The sequence below is a fragment of the Macrotis lagotis genome, chromosome X (assembly GCF_037893015.1).
Source record: "Macrotis lagotis isolate mMagLag1 chromosome X, bilby.v1.9.chrom.fasta, whole genome shotgun sequence".
Lineage (NCBI taxonomy): Eukaryota > Metazoa > Chordata > Mammalia > Peramelemorphia > Peramelidae > Macrotis > Macrotis lagotis.
In genome coordinates this window covers 102,339,112-102,355,275 of record NC_133666.1, presented here as the reverse complement: position 1 = coordinate 102,355,275, position 16,164 = coordinate 102,339,112, and the positions used below count along the sequence as shown (strand labels likewise).

Genomic DNA, 16,164 nt, shown 5'->3' with positions numbered 1-16,164 from the left:
TTTATAAACACAAAGTGATACAGGAAAAAATTTTTTAAAAAGCTATTATACAAACAAGTTGTGAAAGGAAGAATTGAAACAGAGGTATTTAGATGCGAAAGGAGAGCTGGTAGTTCTAAAAACCTACTCTCACTCAGAAATGGGTTACAGAGGAAACCATACATACAATACACTCATATACATTCTTGTGTGTAAGGATATAAAAGACTTTAAATTCAGAAAGAAATAAGAGGGAATAGGGATTAGAGGGTGAAGGAATAGGATAAATGCTGTATATACAGCAATGGGGAGAGGATTATAGAAGGGGGGATATGGGAGGGGGAATATCTTAAGGAAAAGGAGGGCAAAGAAGGAAATAGAAGTAGAGGAGTGAGGAGGGGTTGTTGCTTTCAGGGAATGTTATAAAATTGAAAGATACAGCCATGGAAACAATGTAAAGACTAACAGACTGCCTTCTGTGTGGGGGTGGGGGGAGGGAAGCAAGATTAGGGAGGAAACTGTAAAATTCAAAATAAAGTAATAAATTAAATTAAAAAAGAAAAAAGAGGAATACACATAAACTAAGAATATAGTAATCTAGGAACATATATGTATATGTAACTACATATATACATGTATGTATGTGGGGTGTGCATATTTACATATATGTGGATATTTATATGGGTAACTGTGTGAGTATGTATGTGTGTTCTGTGTACATGTATATACATAAGTGTATATATGTGTGTGTGTGTCCTTGCTTAATTATAGCCTTGGAGGGAGGGAAAAAATAAACTAAACTAGGCAGAGAAGACCATAATGTACAATATTCATTTTATATGCTTTCTATGAAAATGGAAATATATTGCTTTATATTATATTATGAATCTTCTCATGCTTTCTGTGCACATGAAATTTTTTTATTTAAATAAAATGAAAAAGGGGGAAAAGTCTTAATTGGATGCCAATAGAATAGTAATAAAATAATTTCCTAGAAATTAGGGGTTTATTAATTTAACTGCTTTTATCATGAGGAAAAAATTTAAAATCACAAAATGAGACTGAAAATACTTCGAGAATTGAGTGACAAGTATTCTTTGATTTATAGGGAAAAAACGCCCTTCAAAGAAAAGTAAATGAGGAAACAATTCCTCAATTTTCAAAAGGATTCACCATAGTTTTCTCTTACTATCCAGTTCTCCTAGTAATTTTCAAATATCCCTCACCTTATACTGAAAGTTTTATGGACATGTATGCTGTAAAAATAAGGCAAATATATAAAATAAAATAATGATAGGTATTTCATAGAGATTAAATTATGTCATATTAATCTCGTTGGTAAGGACTAAATGACAGATAATACAAAAAGGAAGAAACAATGATTATAATTAATTTTGAATACCAAAGGTTTTGAATTTGTCCACATAAAAGGTGGACATGTACAAATTTAGTTGTACATGAAATGATCAAGAATTCATTCAAAAATATTCACTAAACATTATGTTCAAGGTTGTCATATTAGGGATAAAAACAATGGTAACTTTCCTGAAGGAATCTTGAATCTCTTAAATCTAGTAAATGTTTCTCAGTGTCAGTCTTGGGAAATTAAGAACCAGTTCAATTTTCTTAGAGTATAAATTCTTTTTGGACCTTACTCTGATAACCATTGTTAACTATATCACCCATCTTTATGTTATCTGAAATTGCATAATTGGATAAGTATATGCATAAAATATATGCTATCATCCAATTAACCATAAAAATCTTAACAGCATGACTATAAGATGGGAAAGAATGTGCTTTGTGCAAAGTATTCTGATACTAGACAAGCTAATGAATATCAGTCATGTAATTCTAACTTAGTTAAAGATATAGATTCTAGAATCCTTTCCAAATCTAGTACTCTATATTTTGGTGTCCAAAAATCAAGCTGTAGGAAGCACTAACTACATCATGGTAATATGTACTGAATCTGCAAAAGCCATCTTGTCAGAGTTCTGGTCTTATAATAGGTAAATTTCAGATAAATTCCAGACTTTCACAATTTCAGACCAACGAGTATCAAAAAGAGGTTGATAACTCTTGAGATGACATGGACTTATTAACTTTCAAGTTTTACTGATAATTTTGAGATGAGCTAACCCCAAAGTGATAGAGATAAGAGTTAGAATGCTATCCCCAACACCTTATAAAATGAGACCTTAAAGTCCTGTCCTCTCTCCCTTTCCCTTCCCACCCTCCCAGCACTCTTCTGTCTTCATTGGATTCATGTTGCTTAATGTTCCCAACCCTATATCTCTAACTCTATATATCTCTATCTCTCCATATATCTCTATCCATATCTATATTTATATTCTCTCCCCATGCTCTTCCTCAGGTTGCCTGCCTTTCTTCACGTACTCAGTTTCCTGTGTTTTCTCACTGTGTACCCCTTTCACTACTTTTCTCTGCTGTGCTGTTTGCCTCTAAATTTTTTTGGCTAATTGAGTCTTGATTTCCACTCCATTTCTCACTATCAATTCTGATCTTCCCTGGAGACCAGGTATGCCTGACCTCATTTCATGATGTTATAAATTAAAAACCAATTGATTTATACAAACATATATGAGTGAGTGAGGCAGAGATGGGTACACAAGCCATCTCTTATAAGATTGATTACTTTCAAAAAGAAAATAGTCAAAAGTTCTAAGAGTGACTTTCAGTATGTGTTTAGGACTGACTCATTAAATTCTCATATTATATCATGAACTCATATAGTTATCCAAGAGCCAACAAGAGAAAATTATTTCATCATTATTACAGTTTCTCTCAAAACTAAGGTATAAGAAAAAATGTGGTTCCTTGAAGCTACACAGTGAGGCAAATGAATTGAGGCACATGGAGAACAGTCATCATCAGAAGCAATTGCAACTCCTTGTGTGTATATGGCCTGGGACAAAACCTAGATTATATTAATTACAGCACTATAAATTCTAAACCAAAACTTGATTGATCATATGATGCACTGATCATTTGGAAACTGAATAAAGTTTTTTTTTAAAAAAGAATATACTCCCTTTGAGGAGGCAATTTAGCTTTAGTCAATCTGCTTTAAGGAACAGGGTTAAATGGCTAGGAAACTTTTATTCTGTGACTGTGTACAAACTATGTTCTAGGTATTGTAATTCTCTTAAAGAGAGTTGTGACAGTTCAGGTCTTAACTCAGTCTGTCACCTTGTTTTGCCTTTTTAGACAAAAATCCCATCCCAGAAAACAGAATAAACTTCTAAGACAGTTAACTCATCTCATATTTTGAGAAAACAAATTTCAAGTAGCTTTTTGTCTAATTTTATATATCACATAATCAATAGCATTCCCTTTTCTATTATCTGCATTCCCTTTTCTATTATCTAAAAGTTTCCAAACGTAGGATTTGTTTATTATTTGCACCATCTCTCTCCTAGTAGATTTTAAACTCCTTATGATCGGGGCAAAAGTTTATTATCATATAAAAAGAATTTATTCAAGTTTCTAATTGGAAGAAGCATTTCCTAAATGATAAATGGTCATAAGAGATGAATAGGAAGTTTCAGAAAATATCTATAAGCTATCAATAGATATATAATAAACACTCCTACTCACTAATAATTAAAGAAATATAAATTAAGCTATGCAAAACTCATCTTAATTCCATTAAATTGGTGAATTTGACAATAAAAAGAAAATGATAAATACTGAAGAGTGTGTAGGAAAACAGGTACATTAATGGTGGACCTGGAAATTGGCACAGCAGTTTGAAAATTGCTTTAATTTGGAAATATTCCCAATAAATTATTAAACTGTATATATGTTCTTTGGTCCAGCTACAGTTCTACTAGGTCTATATTCCAAAGAGATCAAAATCAAAGGAAAAACACTCATATGAACCAAAATATATGTAGCATTTGTGGGAGCAAAGAACTGGAAACTAAAGGAAGATGCCCAACACTTAGGGAAGAATTAAACAAATTACGTTTTATGAATTAATGGGATATTATTTTGCTATTAGTAATATTTAAAAGGATGATTTCAGAGAAACCTGGGAAAGTTGTATGAACTGTTGTAGTGAAGAGGACAAGAACTATTCATTCTTTTTAAAAATTGTAAATAATGATCAATTTTGAAAGCCTTAAGAACTGATCATTAAAATGATCAACCATGATGACAAAGTATCAAAAAGGAAGAATACTGTCTTCTTGACAGATGATGTGCTAAATATACAGAACGAGTCACACTTTTTAGATATGGACAATATGAGATTTAATTTGGCTTGATTATACATATTTGCTGCAAGGGTTTTGTTTTTTTCTTTTTACTTCTTGTGGAGATAGCATAATAGGGAGGAAAAATAAATGCTAGATAATTGAAAAATAAAATTCAATTAAAAATATTAATGATAATTCACTTTCATTTTCAATCATGTCTTTTCAAATTCATACCAATTATACTGTTCTTCATTAATAATATACTGTAATCTATTGCTATCCATCATGTACTTTTCCATTTTCTACTGTCTGATGCAACACTAATGTTTAGATATTATAGACTGATAAAGAGTAGAATGGAAAACCTTTGCAGAGGATTCATAGTGCAAATAAAATGTGTACAGAAAAAAGAAGCTGGTCAATGATTTAGAAGAATGAGAGTGAGAATGAAATGCATAACCTTTGGGAATTGGCAAAGAATTTTTAAAGATTCCACTCTTCTCCTTGAAACAAAGACCCATTTTTTTAAACAATGATATTCTATTAGTAATGTTGTATGATACCTCATAGATATTCCTCTATAGAAATAAATGTTCTTTTTTCTGTGGTCTGAATTTGACATTACTTCTGTTCCATGTTATAAATTTTCTCTAACACAGAAAGATCTTATTAAGTAATTTACTTCTGAGTTTCAGTCAAGGTCACAGAGTCACCTTCACATTCAGTTCTTATAAAGATCTTTTCTATTAATTTCCTCATGAATAAAAGTAGAAGATCAAACCTCACTAGCACCATAAACCTTTCCCATAAAACAATTCAAGTTTTTAGGAACCTATATGAATTTTGACTCTAAAGTTAATACATTTAAAAAATGTTAATCCTCTAACTAATAAGGCACCATAAGAGTTAACCAAGAATGATTTTATTTTTCTTTTTGCAATTATGATTTTAAGGTAGACCCTTCCAACTATATAACTTTGTTACAAAATTCAACAAGAAATCTAAATTATTTCCTTCTGTGTTACTGCAAATTAACTCTGAGTAGTGGAATATATCAAGTCATCTCTAGGTATCTGCTCCCCCTCACTCTATATGTCATCAAATTCTTCTCTATGATACTGAAAATGAACTAAAAATAGGTATGGAAATATGTGCTTAGCATAATATCTTATACATAGTAGATGCTTGATAAATGCTAATTAATTGCTTGTGTATGATTGAATATAAAGTTTGGGGGAAAAATAAGATCTTGAAATCCTTGGGGGGGGGATGGAAGGGAATGGGCTCTTATAAGGCAAAACCAGGTATTATCAAAGAAATATCTGATGATTGTGTATTCACAGTACTTGAGAAATTCAAAAGAAACCAGAATCACAGGAAACTAAAAATGTCTGTACCTTTCTGATTCATTAGGGAAAGAATTTTTATATGTTTGCAAGTGGAAACACTGCCACAGTCACTCAAAATATAACTATTCATTTTTCAATTGCATGGTTCTATGTCTTAATTAGAAGAAAGCACACCTGCAATGGATAATTTTTGACAAGAGTATAAATAAGACAAATCTTGAGAGCTGAAGAAAATGATGATTCAGGCAATTGATGGAAAGGTTAGTTGATTCAAATTGGAATACAGAGTCAAATGATTAATTTAATCATAAAAAGAAGCATTTGCCCTCCAAAAAAAATTATGATGTGCTTAAGGAAATTAAGATCGAAGAATCAGAAGAAAACAGTGCCTGGGCATAAAAGAAAATAAAGACACCCTGCTCCTTCTTACAGCTCCTTTTTGGTTAGTTTTTGAAGGAATACTGTCAATTCTGCACTAGTTATCTTAAAGCAGGTGACAATGGTGCAGAGTCATAAACATCTTTGTTTTAGACCATGGGATGAATTTCATTGCATTCTTAATAGAATTTCCCTCCAAATTATATTGAACTCATGAAAAAATTAAAATTCTTTTGTGTTGCCAAGTACACAATAAGAGACAGAATGAGGAGTCATTCTAACAATATAGTAGGCAAGAGAAAATCGGAGTAAGATGTTTGATTACATATGTTTAGCTATAGACATATGCCTGAGATTTTTTTTCCTTACTGAAAGAAAGATTCATGTAGGGAATCACTTCTAGTATGGTCAAGAGAAGGAATAGGTTATAATAATAATTCTAAATAAAGCAAATAATTACAAATCCTAAATTAGAGTATAGAGTGGACTGTTCATGGTATTGATGTTATTTCCTCTTGCTCCATAATCTAAAGAAAATTCATTTTGAAACAGACATGACTATTTTTCTAAAATACACCACATTTTCACAGTCCTCTTGCCTTTGGTATAAAATTGGACTAAATCTACATATTTATTTAGCTACTATTCCTGCAGACTGGGTTTATATATAAGCTCTTTCCACTCATCTTTTGCATGAAAGGTTTTTATCTGGACAATAAAAGTTATTTCATGAAGTGCTTAACGAAATCAATTTATTTCCACACACATAATTTTAGAGTTCCATACATATTTCATTCTGTAATATACCCATAATATTGTCTTCTTTTCTAGGAAGCAAACTGCTAAAATTACTGACCCTCTAGATTCAAATGTTTCACATTTAAGCTTTCTCTGATTGCTTCAACTTTTTCTTTCTCGATGAATGAGAATATCTGTCCCCTGACTTAATGCAACTTAAAGTTCTACTCCTGTACTATGACATTTATGTATATGCCTTTGCATATAATATGAATATTGTATATACTGTGAAACAGCTAGGTAACTCAGAAGAGTACTAGGCTTGAAGCTGGGAAAAACTGAGTCCAAATCTAATGTCAGACACTACTAGTGTGACTCTGAGCAAGATATTTAATCTGTATTTGCCTTAATCCACTGGAAAAGAAAATGGCAAACCACTCCAGGACTTTTGCCAAGAAAACCCCACTAAACAGTATTGGTATGCTATGGTTCACAGGGTCACAAAAAGATACACTTGATTGAACAATAAAGAACAGTATTTGTATATATGTCTTTCCTCCTTGACAATAAACACATTGAGAGGAAGTATGGAATATGAAAAAGAGCACTTGATTTTGAGTTTGGTTGTATGGACCTGAGTTCTAGTGCTGATATTTCCTATGTGATCTTGCCCACAGCATACTGACCAATGTATCATAATGCCAACTTATGAAATAAATGAACTGTTGTGGGGAATTAGAAAATGAGATCAAAGATGTTAAGAATAACCATTTTTAGATTAGTTACAAATAATTCTTTAACAATTTGTTTGATTTTAGAGTAATCTTTTCCCCAGGGACCTAATAGAGGATCCTAGAGGAATTAAATCCCATCATATTGATATTTTCACAAACAACCAATTCAGAAACCATAAAGTTATTGTAGCTCAATGGAAGAATAACTCACAGGTTCTCCTCAGAGAGAAGCTGGCAAAGTTGATTTCAATGAGCACCTAAGGGGAATAAGAAATATTATGTTATAGACATCTAGACATATTACTCTGCATCACTATTAATGAGTATGATGACAGAAAATGTCAAATATGATTGATCATAGCTCATGCAATCAACATAAAATTCTTCTAAGTTATAGCAACTGTTGTAAATGGTAAGGCAATGAAATTTTATGAGGAATATTACTGTATTTTCAAAAATTAGCAAATATATAATTTGCTAAAATTTGTCTTCAGTGACAGTGGAGCTGGGTGAGAATGATGATGAAATCAGTTTGGGGAAAAAGTAGTTTAGGAGCAAGAAATGAGAAACCATCAAAGGCCAAAAGAATATTCATAGTCTTACATAATGACCATTTCTTTAAGAAAGAATCAGAAGAGGCTAGATTTGATAAGCACCAAATAGTCACAGAACATGAAATTCACAATACCTTAAGAGACAGAAAATGATGCTTTGGGTTTTAATTTTTTTCAATATATTACAGAAAATGCAAAACATTATGAAATTACAACAAAGGATAAAAATAAGAATATATTCTCAAAAAGAACTGTTTAGTATATCATCACTTCATAGATCTATTGGTACAAAATATTTATTACAAGGAGGAGAGGCAAAGATATCAGAAAACAATTCAGGCAGCAAAAACTTGATCTTATCAGGTAGAGACACAAATCTGTTAAAAGTACATTAGTTCATTCTAAAACAATGTTTTCCAAAAATGTTGATCATGTACCACTATCAATAAAAATAGGACAATATTATATACTAATAATTATGCACATATAAAACATATAGAATATAGACATTAAAATAATACATGTATATTAACATTAAATAATAAAGTTAATATTACATCCCTAGATTTTATTACATAAGGAAATGACATAGTTATTATCTTAGGAAAAGCATTTTGTTAACTATTTTATAAAAGTGAGAATATCAATTTAGTTGTTTGTCTGTTCATACAGTAATAATAACAATAGCAACACTAACAGCTAGTACTTTTTTTAAAATTTTATTTATTTAAGGGAATGGAGTTAAATGATTTGCCCAAAGTCACAGAGCTACGCAATTATTAAATTTCTGAGGTCAGATTTGAACTCAGGTTCTCCTGATTCCAGGGCCAGTGCTCTATCCATTGTACTACCAAGTTGCCCAATAACAGTACTTATATAGCATTATTTATACAGGCACTGAGGGGGATTGATTGGTGAGTGGAGAAAATTGAGACAGGGGGACCATTTATGTTGTCATTAATATAAACACTCCAGATTAGAGTCTGAATGAGGAGGATAGCCTAGAAAGAAGGGAAGAATTATGAGAGATGTTGAAATTGTGGAAACAACAGAATTTAGCAATTGATTGATATATATGGGATGAGGGAGAATGAGGAACTGAAGATATAGCTGAAGCTGTGAACCAAAATGACTAAGGATATTAGTGTTCAATACAATAGAGAAGTTTGGAAGAGGTATGGATTTGGGGGTAAAATGATGATTGTAATGAGATCAATCATAAATATCCATGCCTATTTATTTTGTGTGATTCACTCTTTCCTATCAAAATGAAAATTGGGAAGATAGTGCTTTTATGGATCATGGAGTTCATCTTTCAAGAGGCTTCTGTCACAACCAGGGAATAGGTCAGGAGACAGGTTTGTGAGAAGTTGAAAAGAGGACATTATCTGCTGCTGCTATGGGTTCTCAGGTAATGATTAGGTTGTAATTTCCCTGAGAGGTCATACTCAGGTCAGAAGTGGAGAAGATGAGAATTTACAGAGCTGATAGAGCATAGATGAAGAATGTTGGAGATAAAAGTTAGGTGGAATTGTATTGACAAACACAACAGATTATTGCTGAGAGGATAGGATCTTTCCCCCTTCTAATGGGTTGATTATCCCCCGCTACCCCATTCCAGCCCTCAAAAGGTCAGGTCATGAGCTTCCATGTGTCACAGGTACTGACTTTGTAGACCATGATCACATATCCCATGAGGTGATAGGGTGTTTATTTTATTTGGTCACATGCTATAATCCAGTTATAAGTAGTTTCATTACATCCAGGGCAATATACTTTTTGATTTTGTCACAACTTATTTACATCATTACATTTCATTTGTAGTGAGAATGATAGTTTTTTTATTACTACTTCTAGTAGTATTAAATATTAACTATTTACTATTAATGATAGAAGGGGTAGTATTGAGGCAATTAGGAGGTGCTGTACATGGAACATAGGGTTTGGAATCAGGAAAACTCATCTTCATGAGTTCAAATATGGCAAGCTCTATGATCATGGGCAAGTCACTTACTTCTGTTTACCTCAGTAAATCTTTGTAAAAAAATGAGCTGGACACTTCTAGGGAAGAGCCAAGACAGTGACATGATGTTAGCATGCTCCCAGAGTTTTTCCCTACACCACATCAAATGAAGCCTCAAGAAAGACATTGAAGCTACAGATTCCACCAAAAAAAAAAAAAGAAAGAAAGAAAGAACGAAAGAAAGATCCAAACAAGTTTTCAATTGCAGACATCATGGAGGATCTTCAGTGAAGGTCTGCCTCTTGGAGGTGGGGGAGGGAGGGGAAAAAGGAAGTAAATTCCAGTTAGGCAAGAGAGTCAATAAGAGGGTTTTAGTCACAACCCAGGTCCCAACAGTTAGATAACAGCACAAGTCTCTACGCAGACAGCAAGCCAGCAGGAAGGGTCCAATCCCCAGATAAAGGTGATGAGAATGCCACCTTAGAAGAAGAAAGCAATGAAAATTTACCTATATGTGAAGTCTCAAAAGAATCTATGAATTGGACTCAAATCCAAAAAAGAGCCTAAAAAAGAATTTAAAAAACCAAAGAAGGGAAGAAGAAGAAAAATGGGGAAAAAATGAGAGCCATACAGGAAAATTATGAAAATTTGGCCAAAGAAATAAACTTTTTAAAAAAGTAAAAATAACCAACTGAAAAAAAGAATATAAATTAAAAACATAAAACTGACCCAACTGGAAAAGGAATACAACTCATCTAAATCTCAAATTTACCAACTGGAAGGAGAATGCAACTCACGAAAAAAATAAAATTAACCAACTGGAAAAGGGAACACAAAACCTAACAATAAAATAAAAACTCCCAAATTAGAATTCAACAAGTAGAAATAGAATAGAATAGAGACACTGAGACTCCATGAGTTTAAGATTCAAGACATGAATAAAAAGGGAAAAGAAAAGGGGGAAAATGTTAGTCAAAAACATTAATTGTGTACAACCCTACAAGGACAGTTAATTCTCTAATTCTTGAGAACTGTATTTCTCTTAGGATAGTTAAAGGGTTGGATAGAGTTGAAGAGATTGGACTTAGAGGATATGGGTATGGTTGGTTCTCATCCTTCATAAATGAAGAAGATCAAAATGACACAACTTTCAGAAAAATTACAATGTAGCTGATGGTGGCTAATCAGACCAATATGAGCTCAGAATACCTCCCACAGGTTGGGCGCAAATACTCCAGGTAAATGTCTGGGTATTACTTTAAAGTTATGTATCTCAAATTTCCTTTGATCTACTTTTAATTCTTTTAATTAATAGAGCTCATGATGAGGGCATCCTATGTTGTATAGTCCTGTTATTGTCTTCCATGCCTTACAATCAATCCTAAAGTTCTTAAGAGAGAACTTCAGGTTGTCCCAATACTAAGAGTATTTGGAGGTTCTATATATAACTAAATCAGAAGTGACCTTACTTTCCTAGATACTTAGAGGTTATAGCATAATGGGACAGAGGGTGGAAAAAGTACTTAGAAGAATTGGGCACAAAGAGATTAGGATGTGATCTTATCTTAATCCATATTTTAGTTAACTAGGGCTTTAGTGCCTTGATTGGAATTCTAAAGAGACAGTGGAAGAGAGTGTACCCAACACTTTGGTTGGGTATAATTATAGGACTATGGTTGACAGACTATAGAGATAGAGAGAGAGAGTAAACTTAGAGGAACTGGACATGAAACATCATGAAAAGATTTGTTTTGCTTGATGCTTTGGCTACAATTAGAGGGAGTATACTTGGGGAATGATAATAAATGGTTCATGAAATGATTTGGCTTTGCATGATGCTTTGGCTCAGGGGGAATTGTGTGACCACTGAGAGTACTGGAAAAGGGGGATAAGGTATAAAGTGATTATAATGATGTGACTCATGATCTTGAGAAGTGTATTTCTAATGAGACAGAAGAGGGGAGAGTACTTAGTGACTATGAGACAATGCTGCTTATTAAGCAATCAATCAATCATACTTTGAGAATAGTAGTTTTATCAGGTCATGTAAAAGAAGTATATTTTGAAAAAGGGTATTTTAGTCCAAGACAGGGTTTAAACAATAAGGCTAGGCATTAGTGGATAAATAACATCAAGCAAAGAGGCAGAAAGACCTATTATAATAAAGGGGAAAGAACACTGAATAAATTCTACTCAATAGATTTGACCCAGAGAAAAAATAACATACATTACCAATTGGGAATGTAAAAAGCTATTTTACCCTACAGGGAAGTTGGTGGAAGTGGAAAAGGGGGAAAAAAGGAAAGAAGTGCCTGTGATAAAAGGAAAGGTGAACATATAAGTGAAAGTAAACTTAAAATTAAAACTTAAAAGAAAAGTTAAAGGGGTGGCTAGGTGGTGTAGTGGATAGAACACCAGCCCTGGAGTCAGGAGTACCTGAGTTCAAATTTGGCCTCAAACACTTAATAATTACCTAGCTGTGTGGCCTTGGGCAAGCCACTTAACCCCATTGCCTTGCAAAAACTAAAAAAAAAAAAAAAAAAAAAAAAAAAAAATTAAAGAGGAAAAGGAATAAAGCATTGGTGAGGAGGAATAAGAGAAAAGGAAAGAGAAAAGTACAAATGGGAAAAGATAATGTGGAGGTAAATAAAGAATTAGTAATCTTAACTGAAAATGTGAATGGAATGAACTCTCCCATAAGTGGATAGCAGAATGGATTAAAAACCAGAATACTAAAATATGTAGTTTACAAGAAACACATTTGAAGCAGAGATACACACAGGGTAAAAGTAAAAGGCTGGAGTAAAACATATTATGCTTCAGTAGAAGTCAAAAATTAAAAATCAGGGCTAACTATCTTGATCTCGGACAAAAGCAAAAATAGATCTCATTGAGGAGGCTAGGTGGTGCAGTGGATAGAGTACTGGCCCTGGAGTCAGGAGTACCTGAGATCAAATCCAGCCTCAGATACTTAATAATTACCTAGCTGTGTGGCCTTGGGTAAGCCACTTAACCCCATTGCCTTACAAAAACCTTTAAAAAGATCTATCTCATGAAAAGGGATAAGGAAGGACTATGAAGTTATATCATTATTAAACATATATGCACCTAGTGGTACAGCATCCAGATTCTTAGAGGAGATGCTGAATGAATTACAAGGAGACATGGATAGTAAAACTGTAATTGTGGGGGACCTCAACCTCCCTCTCTTAGAACTGAATAAATCTAACCACAAAATAGACAAGAAATAAGTAAAGAAAGTGAATAAAATCATAGAAATCTTAGACATGATGGATCTCTGGAGAAAATGAATGGGGAAAGAAAATAATATACCTGCTTCTCTCACCTATATCAAAATTGTCCATGTAATAGGGCATTAAAAACCTTACAATCAAATGGAGAAAAGCAGAAATAATAAATGCATACTGTTTGGATCATAATACAATAAAAATTATAAGTGATAAAGACCCATGGAAAGATAAATTAAAGGTTAATTGGAAACTAATTGAATTTTAAAGATCCAGTGGATCAAACAATAAATCATTGAAATAATCAATCATATCAACTAAAAATATGATAACAATGAAACATCATATCAAAATTTATGGAATGGAACCAAAGCAGTTTTTAGGGGAAATTTTATATCTTTAAATGCTTACATGCATAAAATAGAAAAAGAGATCAATGAATTGGCTTTGCAACTAAAAATTAGAAAAAGAACAAATTATAAAGGTTCCCCATTTAAATATCAAATTAGAAATTCTGAAATTAAAAGGAGATTAATAAAATTGAAAGGAAGAAAAACTGTTGCTACAATAAATAAAACCAGGAGTTGTTTTTTTGAAAAAAAAACTCAATAAAATAAATAAAACTTTGGTTAATCTGATTTTTAAAAAAGAAATAAGAACACCAAATTGCCAGTATCAAAAATGAGGAAGAAATTAAGAGATAATTCAGAGCTTTTTTGCCCAACTGTATGTCAATAAATTTGACAACCGGAGTGAAATGTATAAATATTTACAAAATCCAAATTATTCATATTAATAGAAGAGAAAATAAAATACTTAAGTAACACCATTTCAGAAAAAAAGAAATTGAAAAAATGATTAAAACGCTCCCTAAGAAAGTCTCCAGTCTAGAAGGATTTACAAGCGAATTCTACCAAACATTTAGGGAACAATTAATTCTAATTCTATCTAAAAGAATTGGAGAAGGACGAGTTCTTCTGAAGTCCTTTTATGACATCAATATGATGCTGACACCTAAATCAGAAAGAGTCAAAGTAGAGACAGAAAGTTATTGACAAATCTCTCTAATGAACATTAGTGCAAAAATCTAAAATAAAATTTTAACAAAGAGATTACAACAAGGTATTGCTAGGATAAAACACCATGATAAGGTAGGATATATACCAGATAGGCAAGGATGGTTCAATATTAGGAAAACATTCAATATTATTGAACATAAAAATAGCTAAATAATCAGAAATCATATGATTATCTCAATAGATGCAGAAAAAAACCTTTGATAAAATACAAGATCCATTCCTATTAAAAAAATACTAGGAAATACAGTAATAAATGGAGTTTTGCATAAATAATAAGTAGTATCTATCTAAAATCATGAACAAATATTTATGTAATGGTGATAAACTAGGAGCATTTCCAGTAAGATCAGGGGTGAAACAAGGATGCCCATTATCACCATTACTATTCAGTATAGTATTAGAAATGTTAGCTTTAGAGGGTAGCTAGATGGCACAGTCAATAAAGCATTGATCCTGAAGTCAGGAGTACCTGAGTTCAAATTCTGGCTCAGACACTTAATAATTACCTAGCTGTGTGGCCTTGGGCAAGCCACTTAAGCCCATCACTTTGCAAAAAAAAAAAAAAGACATCAAATACTTAGGAATCTATCTCCTAAGAGGAACCCAAAAAACAAATCATATGAAAAAATGCTCCAAATCATTACTGATTAGAGAAATGCAAATTAAAACAACTATGAGGTACCACCTCACATCTAACAGATTGACCAAGATGACAAAAAAGGGAAATGATCAATTTTGGAGAGGTTATGGGAGGATTGGGACTGTTGGTAGAGTTGTGAACTAATCCAACTATACTGGAGAGCAGTATGTGACTGTTCCCAAAGAGCAACAAAACTGATCATACTCTGATCCAGCAATACCAATACTAGTCCTATATGCAGAAGAAATCGTAGAAAATAGGAAAGTTTCACATGTACCAAAATATTCATAGCAGCTCTTTATATAGTGGCAAAGAACTAAAAACTAAGGAGATGTTCATCAATTGGGGAAAGGCTGAACAAGTTACAGTATATGAATGTTATGGAGTACTATTGTTCTATAAGAAACCTTGAATGGTCCAACTTTAGACAGGCATGGAAAGAACTACAAGAACTGATGCTGAATGTAGGGAGAAGAACCAAGAGAACATTGTATACATTAACATTACAACATTCTTAGTTGATCAGCTTTGATGGATGCAGTTCCTCTCAGTAGTTCAGAGAGCTAGGACAACCCTGGGAGACCTGTTAGAGATAATACTATCCACATCCAAAGAAAAACAAAACAAACGAAACAAAAAAAAAACAAAACTAAAGAATCTGAATGAACAATATGTTCATTTTTTTAAATTTCTCTCATGTTTTTCCTTCTTATCACATGGTTTTCTTGCTTCCCACTTGTCCTAATTCCTCATACAGAAAATGACAAATATGCAAAAGCCTTAAGCACAATATTCACTAGACTGCTGCTGACAGAAAGGGGATGGGAAAGGAGGGTGGAAGAAAATTATGTAACATAAATGTGCATGTGGATGAATGCTGAAAAACTTTCATAACATGTAATGGAAAAATAAAATAATATACCAATAAGAAAAGAAATGAGCTGGAGAAGAGGATGGCAAACCATTTCTAACAAGAAATCCCCAATTGAGGTCACAAAGATAGAACAGAATAGACTCAACAATAAGGTAATATTACTACTAATAAATACCTAACATTTCATATACTACTTGGTGATATGTAAAGTTTTATATACATATTAAATATATACATATATAATATATATATATATATATATATATAAGCGTATCTATGTGTTTATACAGGCATGTGGGGGGGTGTCCTCATTTTATCCTAAGACAATTCTGAGAGGTATGTATTATTATCCCCATTTACTTAGGATCACACATTATTGTGCCCAAAGTCGGATTTTAACTCCTA

General features: G+C 32.5%; 1 long non-coding RNA gene across 2 annotated transcripts in view; it reads right to left on the bottom strand.

The window, feature by feature from the left end:
- The window catches only part of LOC141501418 (uncharacterized), a 488,282-nt gene that overhangs the window by 359,280 nt on the left and 112,838 nt on the right, over positions 1 to 16,164 (bottom strand). For both annotated transcript variants that reach the window (XR_012472229.1, XR_012472230.1), the window contains exon 2: positions 7,613 to 7,658. This is a non-coding gene — a long non-coding RNA (uncharacterized LOC141501418). The remainder of the gene's footprint in view (positions 1 to 7,612; positions 7,659 to 16,164) is intronic.